This window comes from Camelus dromedarius, chromosome 1 (assembly GCF_036321535.1).
Source record: "Camelus dromedarius isolate mCamDro1 chromosome 1, mCamDro1.pat, whole genome shotgun sequence".
Classification (NCBI taxonomy): domain Eukaryota; kingdom Metazoa; phylum Chordata; class Mammalia; order Artiodactyla; family Camelidae; genus Camelus; species Camelus dromedarius.
Window position 1 is genome coordinate 78,495,066 of NC_087436.1, and position 15,291 is coordinate 78,510,356.

General features: G+C 39.0%; 1 long non-coding RNA gene across 1 annotated transcript in view; it reads right to left on the reverse strand.

Moving 5' to 3' along the window:
- Positions 1-15,291, reverse strand: part of LOC116156510 (uncharacterized) — a 156,368-nt gene that overhangs the window by 85,895 nt on the left and 55,182 nt on the right. The gene's annotated exons all lie outside the window — the stretch shown is intronic.

Sequence of the window (15,291 nt, forward strand, 5' to 3'; positions counted from 1 at the left end):
TCCAGCATCACTGGGGTTATAGATATAAGTTAAGAGTCAGATTTTCTGCCTCCAAGATCTGCCTAGTGCTTAGAATGGTATTAAGTACAGCATTGCTTTAAAGTGTTGTATCTAAAGTACCATGACTGCCAAATGCTCTACCCCTTACCCCACCCCAACTCCCAATCCCAGTCCCAACTACCCACCCCAACTCCCAACCAAATATGAAAACCACTGCTCTTGATTCAGTTCTATTGAAACAAAAGTTGAAAACTTACCCATGATTGCAGGCTCACAGTATTATACACCATGTGCACACAGATCCCTCACTGTAAACACTTCTCTGTATTACATAATAGCTCCACAATAGGTATCTTACCCTTGGAAGGCAATCCATCTATTCTTGGTGGGCTTAGTTAGAGATCATTTAGGATGCCAGCTTTATTACCACACCAGACCAAGCCCTTCCATTGTCAAATTACCTCTATCACAATAGCTTCCACTTTTAGCTAATAAGGACTCACAGGCTTTCCCAAAACTGACTATGTGCCTAGACCAAAATCACTGTAAAAACAAAAGTTGTATGGGAAACTAGAGAATGCAGGAGTGAGTCTGTGAATGTGAATACATCTCCCAAAGAAATGTCTTCTCATTAGACATCATGTTGGAGATGATGCACTACCAGAGAGAAGACCTGTTTTCCACAAGCTAGAGGTGACTGTGGCAGGCACTTCTGGACTCAAGGGTGGGATCTGGATCAGATTAGAGCCAGAGGATCCATTCAAGCAGGGACAGCCTTTGAAGGAGTGCTCTAGGCTTACAAACCAGAGCATGACCACAAAAGGTCCTGAAAGTTAAAAGTAGGTACAGACCAGAGGAGAGCATCTCTGTAACCCTCCCATTGGATCAGATTGGCCAAGGGATCCCTGAAATAGATCCTGAGGGTGGTCCTCTGGATTAGGGACTCTTCTGGTTTGAAGTGGACCTCCTTTCTGTATCAGTAGGCATAATCTTGGCTGCAAGAAACAGCCCACTTAAATTTGCATGAGCAATTAAGGAAATACATTAACTCACAGTTCTAAAAGCAGTGATCAGATACGATTTGATCAGGGTTCTGGCCCATTTCTCTTCAATTCTCTTTCTCTTCTTTCCATGCATCTGCTTCAAGTTGGCTGCAGTAGTTTCAGGACTAACATTATAAACATGCCTACAGGAAAAGAAGGCATCCTGGTGCCTGGTGGCTCTCAAAGCCAAAGAAAATACTTTACCCAAGGTCCCCAGGAAGCGTCGGTTATTGTGACAAATGTCTATTCCAGAATTAATCACTGTGGCATTGGAAAACTCTTCTTAAGCCAATCAGAAACCCCTTGGAACTGGGGATGGGCTCAGCTTCCTCTGGGGTCCCTAAACTGTACTGGCAAATGCTGGATTCCTGAATTAAAGGCAGGTCTTTTGGGAAAGGGAAGAACATACTAAGAAAAAACTAGCAATATATCTTCTGCATTTCATGTGGCAGCTTCGTCCTCTCCAGCCTTTCCTTTTCTCCACCCACATTCCTGGGGTCCAAGAAGCGTAACAATAGCCAGAGCAACAGTCCAGAGGAGTTTTGGATTCTGGTGTGAGTTTTAGCCAAGGTTTGTCCTATGTAGTTTATACAGAATTGAAAATCACTGACCCGTCTCATTTCCTCCAGTGATGTGCCCAGTTGTCAGTTCTATATTCTGACAGAGGCTTTTAAAAGCTTTATGCTCAATTCTTTGGAATTGAGAATACTGAGTGATACCAATAGTGAAGTCATATCTTTACAACACCTATCTTCATTTTTCACTGTCATTAAGCTGGAAAATTCAGCTATTCAGTATGATGATCATTTCCAACCTTTGATAAGATTTTTCCATTTTCTCTCTTTTTTAATGCTTTTAAATTGTAATAAAGCTTTAAAGACTGAGCTACCAATAGTTTCATTTGTCTATCTTTCAACTCTAATGAATACAGATGGGCACAGAGGAAAAGGAATCCAGGATTTGGTCTAATCCTATAATCTTTCTCATTTGCTTGTGAAAGGTTGAATAATTCCAGATGAATACCTTGTAATGCCAGTGTTTTCTCATACCAATGATTTATTTTCTCATAGACACTAAAGAAATATTCAATATAATGTGCATATATAAACTACAAAATGATAATAACCCACATATGAGAAGTCATAAGTAACCAGGGTAATCAGAAGTAATGTGTAAGTCTGCATGCATACACACACATCACTAAATACAGAAACACTTCCTAGAAAAGAGACCACAGATATTACCAAATGAAGAAGAAGAAAAAAAAACTCAGTGCATTTTCTGCTCCATAAAATAAGAAATCATCTTGTTTTCTTTCTAACCATATTTGTCCAAATACTATAGTTGATATATCCATATTGTGATAAGCTGTGACATTAAAATTCTTCCATTGGCGTCCACTTTGAAAATTTCATTTCATTTCCCAGCCATTTACCCAGTTATTTGTCACTCTAGTTATATGAAAAGAAAAAAATTAACTTCTGGCTTGCTCATGTATCTCTGGAGAATTGATGCTTTCTACATAAATTTTACCGTTTCCCCAGTCAAAAAAAAAAAAAAACAACCCAAGTGTTCTTTCTATTCATCGAAGCAAGAAGAATATTAATCAGCTCAATTTCCCTTGGTTTGGTGGTACATGTGGCACAAAGAGTAAGGAGGATAATACAACAGACAAGTGATGATGACAGAGTAAAATGATACAGATGACAGTAAGTAATGATCTTATGATCCACAGCAAGCTCTGTCTATCAGATGAGAGAAATTACATGAAACAACAAACCTTTCTAATGAATGAGCAAAAACCAGCTCTCGAAGGAAATTTTCTGAGTGAGGAGTTGTAGATGTGTGGGAAGGCTGTTTGTTTATTCCCCCTTCAGTTTCATCTGTCTCTTGCTGAAAGACCTCTTACTCCAATTCCACCTTGCGTTCAACCCTCCCACTTTCAGAGGAATGATCTTTCCTCTTTAATATTCTGATTCAAATGTGTATAAAACCAAAACCTATTTCATTTGTCGCCATATCAGAGAAGCTGGAGTTACTTTCCAAATGAGATAAAAAAAAATCCAAAGCACTTAAGATTTAAACTTACAAAGCATAGTTTCTAGATCCCAGCTCACTCAGTTCATAAACCCTGTTTCTTTCAACATCCTATGTTTGGGATGAATTTGAAAGGGAACTGGGGACATTAAAAAGGTGATACATAGTTCAGTCATGAAAATGTATGCCCAATTCCATAGATCCATTTATATGCCTCTTCTCCAGAAATTCTTGTGTCTTATCTTTCAGTATGTCTTCTTCTAGACCCCTGACCAACCATCCAAGCTACCCATCATTGTCCATGAATCTGTAGGCTTGCCTCAGGTCACTTTTTTTTCCCCAAATTAAATGATCAGAGGCACTGACCAAAGCTCTGCCAATCAGCATGATTTCCTCTCACAACTACCTTTCTGGGCTCCTCCAAATGGGGCTATGGTGTCACTGCAGTCCATTTTGGGCTTATACCCACATAGTCAACTGACCCACCCATGAACCAAATTTAGCCTCTTTCCCTCTTCATCAGCTGGTCATAATGAACCCTTCATGAGGTATAAACTGGTTTGATCAGGACCACAGTAATCCATTATAAGATGGAAGTGGTACATTTGGCCAGGCATGAACAGGTCCAGAGGGCACAAGTAAACTACATAAGCAGGTGGCCCAAACATCCATATCATTCACCACTGTTGCACTGGTACCTCCCACTCAGTTCATCTCTCATAGTTACATAATGCTCCTCAGTCAGAAGCTCCATCTGTGTCATGTGAGCATGCAGCCTGAGTCACCCATCCTGACCTGGGTTCTGTCAGATCCACCAAGTCATGAGTTGGGTAGACTCATCAGTAATCCAACAAGTGTCAGGGCTAAACATAGGGGAATTAATGTATCCTTGGGTCAAGACCACCCTGTTGTCTAACCCATGCGCATGCAAACTACTTCTGATTCTCCCTGAGAAGAATTAGAAAGAATATTTGCCAGATCAGTGGCCATTATGTATCTGAAGCTTTTTTCACCTGCTCTAGAAAAGGTTCCATTATCTGGAACAGCAGCTTCAACTGGAGATATTACCTGGTTAATTTGTGGTAGTTTGCCTATTGCCATCCACGAATTCCATCTGGTTTCTGTAGGGGCCAAACTGGTGAATCAAATAGAAATACGGTGGATGCTATCGCCTCTTCATCTTTTAGGTCTTAAAGCATGGCATTAATTTCTTCCCTAATGCCCAAGATGTGAGATTGCTTTTGACTTACTAACTTGTCCAGGGGTAACGGGACAGTCTTAGAACAGTCCACTAGGCCTTCCTCACCATTATAGCTCTTCTTATACTGGCAAAGGGCCTCCTATGGTAGTTCTGCAAAATTCAGTGGAACCCATACTGTCTCTGGCAGAAGTGTTCTTAACCCTGAATCAGAACTTAGAATCATATCCCAACTGTGGCAGAGCCTAAGGCTGTGAGGATAAGATGCACAAATCCCAAAAGCCAGTCACTGGGACTGATGACAAAAGAGACCAGTTCAGCTTCTGGGGTGATTGTACTATATCAGATGTTGATTTCATGTATATACCACACCCTGGAGGACAGCATCCAAACTTCACAAGATCTTGTCCCTAAGCTAGCTCCTTAGCTGGCAGCTCCCTCCATGTGAGATGACATCTAACAAGATATCACAATGAGATTAAAATCACATTGAGATACCATAACACATATAGTAGAATGTCAAAAACTTAAGAAGACTGCCCATACCAAGTTGTGATATTATGATCTATAATAAGAAATATATATTTGGTCTTCATTCCAGGGATTCTAGCAAGAGCTTCTAAAACCCCTGGAATTTCCTAAGTGATGAGAGTGATAAAGGTGTCTTTTGCTACATTAATGAGGTAACTTTGAGACCAAACCTAAGGATGGGGGTTGGTTGCCAGGAGAACCAATTATGTGATTAGAGGGTTGAAACTTTCTATCCCACCCCCTTGACCTGAGGTGTGGGGGAGGAGTTAATCAATCGCCAATGGCCAATGATCTAATCAATCATGCCTATGTACTGAAGCCATCATAAAAACCAAGAAGGATGGATTCGAAGAGCCTCCAGGTTGATGAACATGTGAACATGCAGTGAAAGCGGTATGCCTAGGGAGGCATGGAAGCTCCATGCCCCTTCCCACATACCTTACCCTGTGCACCTCTTCTGTCTGGCTGTTCCTGAGTTACAGCTTTTCATAATAAACCAGTAATAGATTACCTGAGTAAGTGAAATGTTTCTCTGACTTCTGGGAGCCAAGCTTACAAATTAATAGAACCCAAGGAGGGAGTTGTTGGAACCTCCAATCTATAGCTGGTAGGTCAGAAGCACAGCGGACAACGTGGGCTTTCCAGTGGCATCTGAACTGGGGCAGGGGTGGGGGCAGTGCAGTCTAGTAAGACTGAGCTCTTAACCTGTGGAATCTATGCTATCTCTAGGAAGATGGTATCAGAATTAAGTTGAATTGTAAGATATCCAGCTGGAGTCTGGGAATTGCTTGGTGGTGTGGGAGAAATGCCTCATCCCACGTTGAAATTGGATTTAAGAACCCAAAAGAAGTTTTGGAGAAAATGTCAAGCAACTGGAACTCTCATTTACTGCTACTGGGAATGTAAAATGGTACAACCATTTTGGAAAATAGTTTGTCACTTTATTAAGCATATACCTAAGATATAACCCAGCCATTCTACTCCAAGGTATTTCCTAGAAAGAAAGGAAAGAATTTGTTCACACAAAATCTCATACACAAATGTCTGCAGTAGAAAGGGAGATGTCAAAGAGGGGTTCTGGAGGTGCTGGTGATGTTTTGTTTTTTGACCTGGGTCGGGGACATATGGGTGCGTTTGCTTCATGATAATTCTTTGGGCTATATACTTAGAATTTGTTCACTTTTTTGTATGTTTGTTATTTAAAATAATGTAATTTTTTTTCAAGCCTATAAAAGAAAACATCCCTAAAATACCTCTAAATCAAAATATTTATTGCTCCTTTCAGTATATAATACAAAAGCATCACTACCATGGAACTAGTGGTGACATTTAAATTGAGGGCTGGCAATTGGGGAGAGAATAATTTATATGAAGAAAGCAGTAAAAAAAAAAATTAGTTTTATGTCCTTGCCTGAAAATATGAGGAATAAAACCTTGTTTTTCTCGGTTGAATGGCAAAGTGCATCAGTTTCATTATTGTGAGGTATTTCCAATAGGAGCAGCAAAACAAACAAGGTTTGCAAGAACAACAAAATATGTGTGTGTATCCAAATCTGAAGGTGACCTAAAATATTAATTTAAAGGAAGTGACAAAAATAGCAGGGACAATAAATATTTTGCACGTAGTTTTATAAGTTAGTTGCAGAAGAACTACTTCTTAGTAGAAATTTAAAACAAGTGATATGGAAGGGGAAAAGTCTTATTTATTGATATTTATTTATACCCTCCAATGTTAAAAAGGATTCAGAATGACTCGCGGGGGAAAATAAATGTACATTAGAAACAATTCATAAAATAAGAATGAGAAAAGGAAAGCAGTGGTTTTTTTCTTTAAATAGAAATAAATATGTCAACCGTAAGACAGCCAAAAATATGTTTCAAATTCAGATTTTTTTCCCCTGAGCCCCAGGCTTATATAACCCTATTTGCTGTTGGACTTGAATTACGATATATTTGTACTTGAATTTAAAGTGCTTCAGCATAGACAGTGCTATACATATATCTGCATTAGTAAATTTAAGCTGCACCTTAGGTGTTATCAGTCGACCTAGTCAGGAATCTGAATCCTTGGCATGGTCAGCTAGCGCTCTAGTCAAGAAGCCCAAGTCCAGCAGCAAATTTCATGTGTGCTTCTCCTTATCCTTCATCAGCACCAGAGGCTTACTAATTGGGATAATAAGCGTTTTAAAAAAAAGTTTTCATTGGTAAATAAAATAGCCCAGAGGATATTAGAAATGAGCTCTCGATGAAGAAATTAGTGGTATTTCATTGATATCTATTGAATAAAATACTTTTGAGACACTCTCTTCCCTCCTAAGAACGAGAAGATAGCAGAGCTCATAGTCTGAATCTTTACAGACAAGTCTTGAGATTTTATACTGAAATAGTCCTCTGTGCAACCCACTGGGACTGAGGACTCCATTTGCCCCATGCACCTGCTGCAGGTGAATCTTTTATGATGTCATCGTGACAACTAACAGGACAGAGTCCTAAGACTCTGTTAACCTTAAAAACAAGTTTATGTGACTTATTTTGTGCCTGCTTGATGATCGATTCTTAACTTAAACACAAAAGTCTGTGTGTATGGCAGAAATTGACCTAGGACTTGCCATCAACGTAACCTGACACCAGCCTATCGAAGAACAGCTGATGCTTGGCCACCTCTGATTTTTGAGTCCTTACTATAGTCAACCTACAAGAACTTAAGAGTTAACGCATATGGTTACCAGCAGGGTAAGGGGGTAGGAAGGGACAAATTGGGAGTTCAAGATTTGCAGATACTAACTAATATATATAAAATATATAAACAACAAGTTTATGCTGTATAGCACAGGGAACTATATTCAATACCTTGTAGTAAGTTACAGTGAAAAAGAATATGAAAACAAATATATGTATAGTCATGTATGGCTGAAGCATTATGCTGTACACTAGAAATTGACACAACATTATAAACTAACTATACATTAACAAAATATATATATTATATATACAAGAAAAAGAAGAGTTAATGCAAAAACAAATTGGCTTAGGTCACTACACAGCTTATAACCAACGTCCTCTCAAATGCAGAAAGCCAAAACTAAACTCAAGCTACCCCACATTCAGCATACAATTCCTTCTGTGTTCTTTTTTCCTAAATTAATAGGACTACCATTTAACCTGTCATCCAAGCCAAAACATGGTGTCATCCTAATTTCATCTCTGCCTCACCCAATACAATTTCCTCTATGCCAATACTGCACTCAGTTGGGTTTTTTTTTAATGCATTAAGTAACTGAACCTTTACCACAGGATATGATGAAGAAATTAAAGCACCAAGATTAAGAAGTACCATGAGGTCGCACGACTACTAAGAGGGAGAACCAAGATTCGAACCAAGATTCAAACCAATGCAACCTGCTCTAGAACCTTCACTCACCCAAAACTTATCAATTTTACCTTCTTAAATACATTAACCTATATCCTCATCTCCAAGCCCACAACCACACCTTATTTCTGGCATCGTTTCTTGCCTAAATGATTGTGAGAACCTCTGGTCTTAGATCTCTGATTCATTTGCACTCTATGTATAAAATGCAAATTGTATCATGGTATCCACCTACTTTAACCCTTCAAAGGTTTTGCCATTGCCACAGTATGATGGCTGAACTCCTTGGCAAAGTTCATAGGGCCCTTGTGACCTGGTTGGCCCAACCCTCCCGTCTCAGATCTGCCCCTCCCCGCATAGCACTCCAGGCCTGAGCTGTCGCAACCTTCTAAAGGCCCAAGAACTCTCTCCTAGCCCTTGATACTTCTAGTCCTTGATACCAGTGCTCTTGCTATTCCCTCTGCTTAGATTGCCTTCCCCTCCTCATCCACTTGAAGAAAGTTTTTCCATCCTTCAAGATGCAAACCCTTTATGATAGCTTACCTATACCTCCAGAGACTTAGTCAGACTTTCCACTGCATTCCAACAGAACCCCTACACTTGGTTTTATTACAAGCATGTGTACTCACAAGTCTGTTTCTTCCATTAGCATTCCTGAAGGGCAGGCGTCACAGCTTACTCATCTTTGCAAGTCTGGTACCTGCACTCTAGTAACCATGCAAATAAGCATGTATTCAGTAAAATAAATAGGTGATTGACAGAGCTACCATAGTCCTGTGAAAGATTTGGTTCTGGGCTTCCAGGTAGCCATGGCAAAAGAAAGGGGGTAGGGAAAGGAAGGAGAAGAAGGAGGAGGGGGTGACAGAGCAGGAGGAGGATGAGGAGGAGTAGGAAGAGGAAGACGAGAAAGAAGAAGATGAGCAGGAGGGAAATGGAAGGGAGGGAGGGAGGGAAGAAAGGAGAGGAAATCCACTGTATTATATTACTTCCAATTAAAGGTTGCTATAAGAAGACAAACATATAAATTCTGCATTGGCTACACTGCTTTTGAACTGCAGTGAAAGTAAAAGAGTGAGTGTATCAGAAAGATTGAAATTGTCATCAGAATTGTGTTGTTAGCATCTGAGATTTCATAGAAGAGTTTGGGTGGTGACGGTGAGTCCAGGACTGAGAATGGCTGTAGTGCTGTTGAAATTCCTTGCAAAAACAAATATAGCCCCTACCCTCATTGAGTTTTCTTGCTAACTACTGGAGGGAGAAGGTATCAGTAAAAGTCTAATCAGGAAAATAAAAACTACATCTGCCCAACCTCTGCATCATTCCCTTCCCAGGTGATGATCTCAAAAAGAGTCCCTAACTAACATGCCAATCTCCATCTCAGAGGCTGCTCCCAGGGAGCTCAACCTCTGACATCAGCACGTAATTCATTTTCAGAACAGAATGAGGCCCAAGGGATCTCCCTGAGGCCCAATGTGTTCCCTGCCTTTGGACTTTACTCGGGGTTCCAGATGTAAGCCCATAACAGCCAACATTTACAGAGTATCTACATGTGTCAAACAATTTACATATGCTAACTCATTTAATCTTTACAATTTCATCTTATAGATGAGGAAACTGAGGCTCAGAAAGATTAAGAAACTTGATTAGGATCATACAGCTGGTATGTCGTGGTGCCAAGTTACAGACCTAGACAGTCTGATTAGGCAGCTCTTTCCCTAATCTCTTCACTAGACTTCCTCTCATGCCCATGGGTCTAGTGAGTGGTTGTCTTCCAGTGTCGGTGACTGTCCATCCCCAGGGAGATATACCCACATTCTCTTGGTGGAACCAGATTTTTGGAAGAAAATTATACATGCTCTCTATGAATAGATTTCTCTTTCCTATTGTGTTCTACTTATACAAATACCAATATTGCCTTGCACTAATTAGAGACAGTCTAGAAGGGATGAAATAGACGGACCTAGAACTGTATCTGTTGGAATAGCTCGTAGAAGGTGTAGGACCTAAGTAGACGATTGAGAGGAAAATATGTAGATACAATAAAAGTTATTCTTAACCTTTTTTAACTTGATTTTTAATTTTTTTCAGTTTTATCAAATTATAATTGACACATAGGAACTATATATATTTAAGGTGTACAACTTGCTGTTTTGATATCAAAGCATTGCAGACATTGTGAAATGGTCACCATAATCAAGCTATCACATAGCCATCACCTCACTTAGTCATTGTTTTTCTCTCTTCCTTTCTCCCTTTTTTTCAATAGCAAGAACACATAGGATCTACTCTCTCGGCAAACTTCAGGTATACAACACAGTATTGTTAACTGCAGTTACCATGCTGTTCCAATGAGACAACTCTCATGTGTTAGGAAAGCTATTATCCAAAAGACAAGAGATAACAAGGGTCAGTTAGGGTGTGGAGAAAAGGGAACCTTCGTACACTGCTGATGGGAATATAAATTGGTGCAGCCACTATGCAAAACAGTATGGAGGTGCCTCAAAAAATTAAAAATTAAATTGCCATATGCAATCCCACTTCTGGATATACATCTGAAAGAAATAAAATCACTATCTCAACAAGATATCTGCACTCCCATGTTAATTGAAGCATTATTCACAATAACCAAGATATGGAAACAATCTGAATATCTGTCAATGGATGAACAGATAAAGAAAATATGGTACATATAAGTGTGAAATGTTATTTGGCCCTTAGAAAGAAGAAAATCCTGCCATTTGCAACAAGAATGCACCTGGAAGATATTGCGCTAAGTGAAAAAAGGCGGACACAGAAAGACAAATATTGCATGGATCTCATTTATATGTGGAATCTAAAATACTCAAACTCACAGAAGCAAAGAGTAGAAAGTGCTAGGGTGAGGGAGAGAGGGAATGGGAGATGTTGGTCAAAGGGTACAATTTTTCAATTATGCAAGATGAATGAGTTTTGGAGACCCACTGTATTCCTAACTTTTACATTGCAATAAAAGGTAAAAGCACATCATTTGTCAAACTCATGGCGAGAAGATGTGGTATCCCATACAGTACATTCCAAAGGCGAAATCATCATGAATGTTTGCAATTACCATGACTTGTCTATTTCCTAAGTTTCCATTGCTAGAAAAATATAAATTTGATAGAACTCAATTAAAAAAAAAAAGAAACTAGTATGTGAGAAAAAATAGTAAAGCAAACCTACTAAAAAGGTCTAATTGGTTTAATCTTTCAGGTCCAATTTCCTTTTGTGGCTGGGACAGGGTCCTAAACACATCCTTGATCGTGTTATTATTCATAAAATTAAATGACAATAAAACAACTTCTCCTTAATATGTGTTTTCTTTTTCAGCCTCTATAGTGCGAAATAAACATGAAGCTGTCAAAGAGAATAAACTGAGACAGGCTAAACTAATTTGCCACTGATGATAGTCATTATAAACAATCTGAATACTGTTCCACCTCACTGGGATTTAAATAGTCTGTCAAAAAACTACTATATTCTAAAATCTGCATATGGAATCAGGGGACCTGAGGAAAAAATGAGGGTACTGTTAGTGAAGCCAACAGAAATATCCTCATTCCTGACACCAAGTCAAAAAAGCCACTTCGGAATTAATTTTTTAAGACCCTCTTCTCTCCCTCCTTCAAATGCCATCCCCATGCAAACAATTATTGTCAGCCCACTCCTTCCTCAATATTTAGGAAGATTGCTCAGTGTCTTTAGAAAATAGCGTCTTTTCAGGACTGGCTAGACGCAAAATTATTAAGTAGGATGAGCTTTTCTTTAATTTAAAAATGAGAGTACCCAGTGCCAATGAAGATCTAGTTAAATGTAAATTCTTAAATATTCCTGGTGAAAATGTAAAATTCTTTTGGAAATCAAATTATTAATTATATTCCATTTCTGAGAATATATTCTAGTGTAGTCATCCTAAAGATGGAAAAAACTTTATGCACAAAGATGTTCATTATGGTACTATTATTTATAATAAGAAAACATGGAAATAAACTAAATGTCCAACAGTATGGGAATGGTTAAATAAAATATGATGCAGCATACAAGGAAATAGTATGATCTATCTTAAATAAAATTTGGCAAAAGTTTTAATACACACACACACACACACACACACACACACGTGAACAAAGGTGGTATTGAAAGCTAACTGGACCAGGTGGGGCCTTCCTGGGGACAGACCTCCACATGTCCCCTGCCTGCCTCTTATTTGTAGAAAACCTTTAGCCTCCTAGGCCTTCCCTGATTTCCAAGGAGTGAACTTAATCAGAGAACTGAGAAAATACAGAAACAAAGGAAAACAGTCAAGCAAGACAAAATAATAATAGTTTAGCCATAAAACAAAGTCAAAGACCTTTAGTTCCTCCTCAAGGGCTACAGATAATACCCTGAGCCACATCCCTGAGTTGTTTTGCAGATACTAAAACCTCCACCAGGTGGAAGAAGTTAACTGCATGCTGACCACCAGCATGTAGACCCTAGCCAGGCTGGAGTCAGAAAACTGATAACATTTCCAAAATACCACCCCGTTACCTCACCACCAACCAATGAGAAGGATGTTCACAAGCTGATCACACACCCTGTGACCTTCTCCGTCACCTTGCCTTTAAAACTCTTCCCTGAAAGCCTTCAGTGAGTTCCAGGCTTTTGAGCATGTGCTGCCCATTCTCCTTGTGTGGCCCCATGTTGGATGCCTTCGAATAAATGCTGTACTTTCCTTCACCATGACCCAGTGTCAGTAGATTGGCTTAATTGCACACAAGTGAGCAGACCCAAGTTTGATTCAGTAACAGTATTATAATTAAATTAAATAATATGTAAACAATGATTTCAAATGGAAATATATATATAATTTAGATCCCTACTTCATATTGTACAAAAACTAAAAACCACACGGATTAAAAGACGTAAACATGAAAAAAACTCTAAAATTTCTGCAGGGAAATGTAGTAGTATGTTATTGTGACTGAGGTTAGGAAAGGATTTCTTAAATAAGACAGGAAAATGTAAAACTATTAAGAAAAAGATTAATAAATTCTATTACATTAAAATTTGAAAACCTAATTAACAGATACACATTACTGTATATAAAATAAACACCATGGACCTACTGTATAGCACAGGGAACTATATTCAATTTCTTGTAATGAGCTGTAATGGAAAAGACGCTGAAAATATATGTATCCGTGTGTATAACTGAATAGCTTTGCTGTATAACTGAATAGCTTTGCTGTATGCCTGAAACTAACATTGTAAATTGACTGCACTTAAATAAGAAATAAGAATTGTTTTCAATTTTAAACCCTATATGTCAAAAAATAAAGTGAAAAAGTAAACCATGAACTGAAAGAAGACATTTCTTTCTTCTCCCCAGCTTTACTGAGATGTAACTGACAATACAACATTTTATAAGCTTAAGATATACAACATGATAATCTGACATACATATATTGAAAAATAATTGCCACAATAAGATTAGTTAATACCTCACATAGTTACTTTTTGTGGGTGTGATGAGAACTTTTAAAATCTACTCAGCAACTTTAAGTACCCAATACAGTACTGTTAACTGTAGCCACTATGCTGTACGTTAGATTCCCAGAACTTATTCATATTGTAACTGGAAGTCTGTACCCTTTGACCATCTTCTCCCACTTCTCCCAGCCCACCCCCGCCCCTGGCAGCTACCAATCTACTCTGTTTCTATGGATTCTGTTTTTTGCCCAAAAAAGAAGTATGTGTGTGAATTTGGGAGAAGAAGTAGGAGTAACAACTCATACTGTTTTAAGATCTTGATGAGGACACAAAAGGAAGAACCCCTGTCCATTCAGACCACAGTGTGAGACCTGGATTACCAAAATGCCCAACTCCATCTGACAGTTCTATTGTGTTCAGATCTACCATCACATCTCCCCTGGTGGGGTAGGTACCATTACTTCAGGACTAAGCACTCAGTCTTGGGAAAAAAAACTCCCAGAGGAAAGAGGGAAGAGGAATGGTTCCTAGGATGAGATCAAGCCCTACAGATATGTGCAAGGTTTGCCAAAGAATATTTGGAGATTCTCACAGGGAGGGAAGTTAGAAAGAACTATAAGAAACTGGAATAATCCTGAAGACAGGGGTGGCCCATAAAAGGATTCTATCAATTTCCTTGCCTCTTCCAGCTTTTGGTGGCTGTTAATATTCCTCTGCTCAAGGCCACATCTCTCCAATCTCTGCCTCCATCTTCACATTACCTTCTCCTGTAAGTATATAATCTCCTTTGGCCTCTCTCTTATAAGGACACTTGTGACCAAATTTAAGGTCCACCTGGATAATCCAGGATCATCTCCTTGTGTCAAGATCCTTAATCTTATCGTATCTGCAAAGACTTCTTCTTTATAAAGTAACATTTACAGGTTCCAGGGATTAGGATCTGATATATTTGTGTGGCTATTATTCAGCTTACTACAGGCACTCTCCTGTGAAGGATTTAATTTCTTGCATGTTTTCCCCTTAGAAGCTCTAAAAGGTTATATTTATCAAACAGATTTAAATTTTCAACTCCTACCTTTTAATTTCCTTTAACTGTCCCACAACTTTTCAGCACAGAAAATCAAATATGCTCATACAGCCCTGTGTGAGGGGTCAGTAACAGAGTGGAGAAGAAGGAAGTCTGGCAGGAGATGAGAAGGATGCCTTGTCAATATCAAACTCTCTTCTTGTCCCTCTACAGAGAAGCAGCGGTCTACCAAGGAGATGCATCTGAGAGTTCCCGGAACTGATCAGCGGCCACAGGGTGAGTGGGGGCATCATGGCAGAGTTCAAAGCAATGGAGAAAAGCATGAGATGCTAAAGATCATTTTCCAAGTTGATAACCCAATAGGGACTGCAAATAAAAACTTCCAATTTTCCACCCTATGCTGAAGCAAGCTGACCCAGGAAAGGGAATACAAGGTAAATTTATATATTGCATAAGTTTCCTAAATGGCCTAATAAACATTTTTACCCCAGGACTTAAATGCTTTAATAATAATCTTGCTTCCATCCCCTTTCACCTTTTCCCAGTTTCATACTCTCTCTCTCTCTCTCTCTCTCTCACACACACACGCACACCG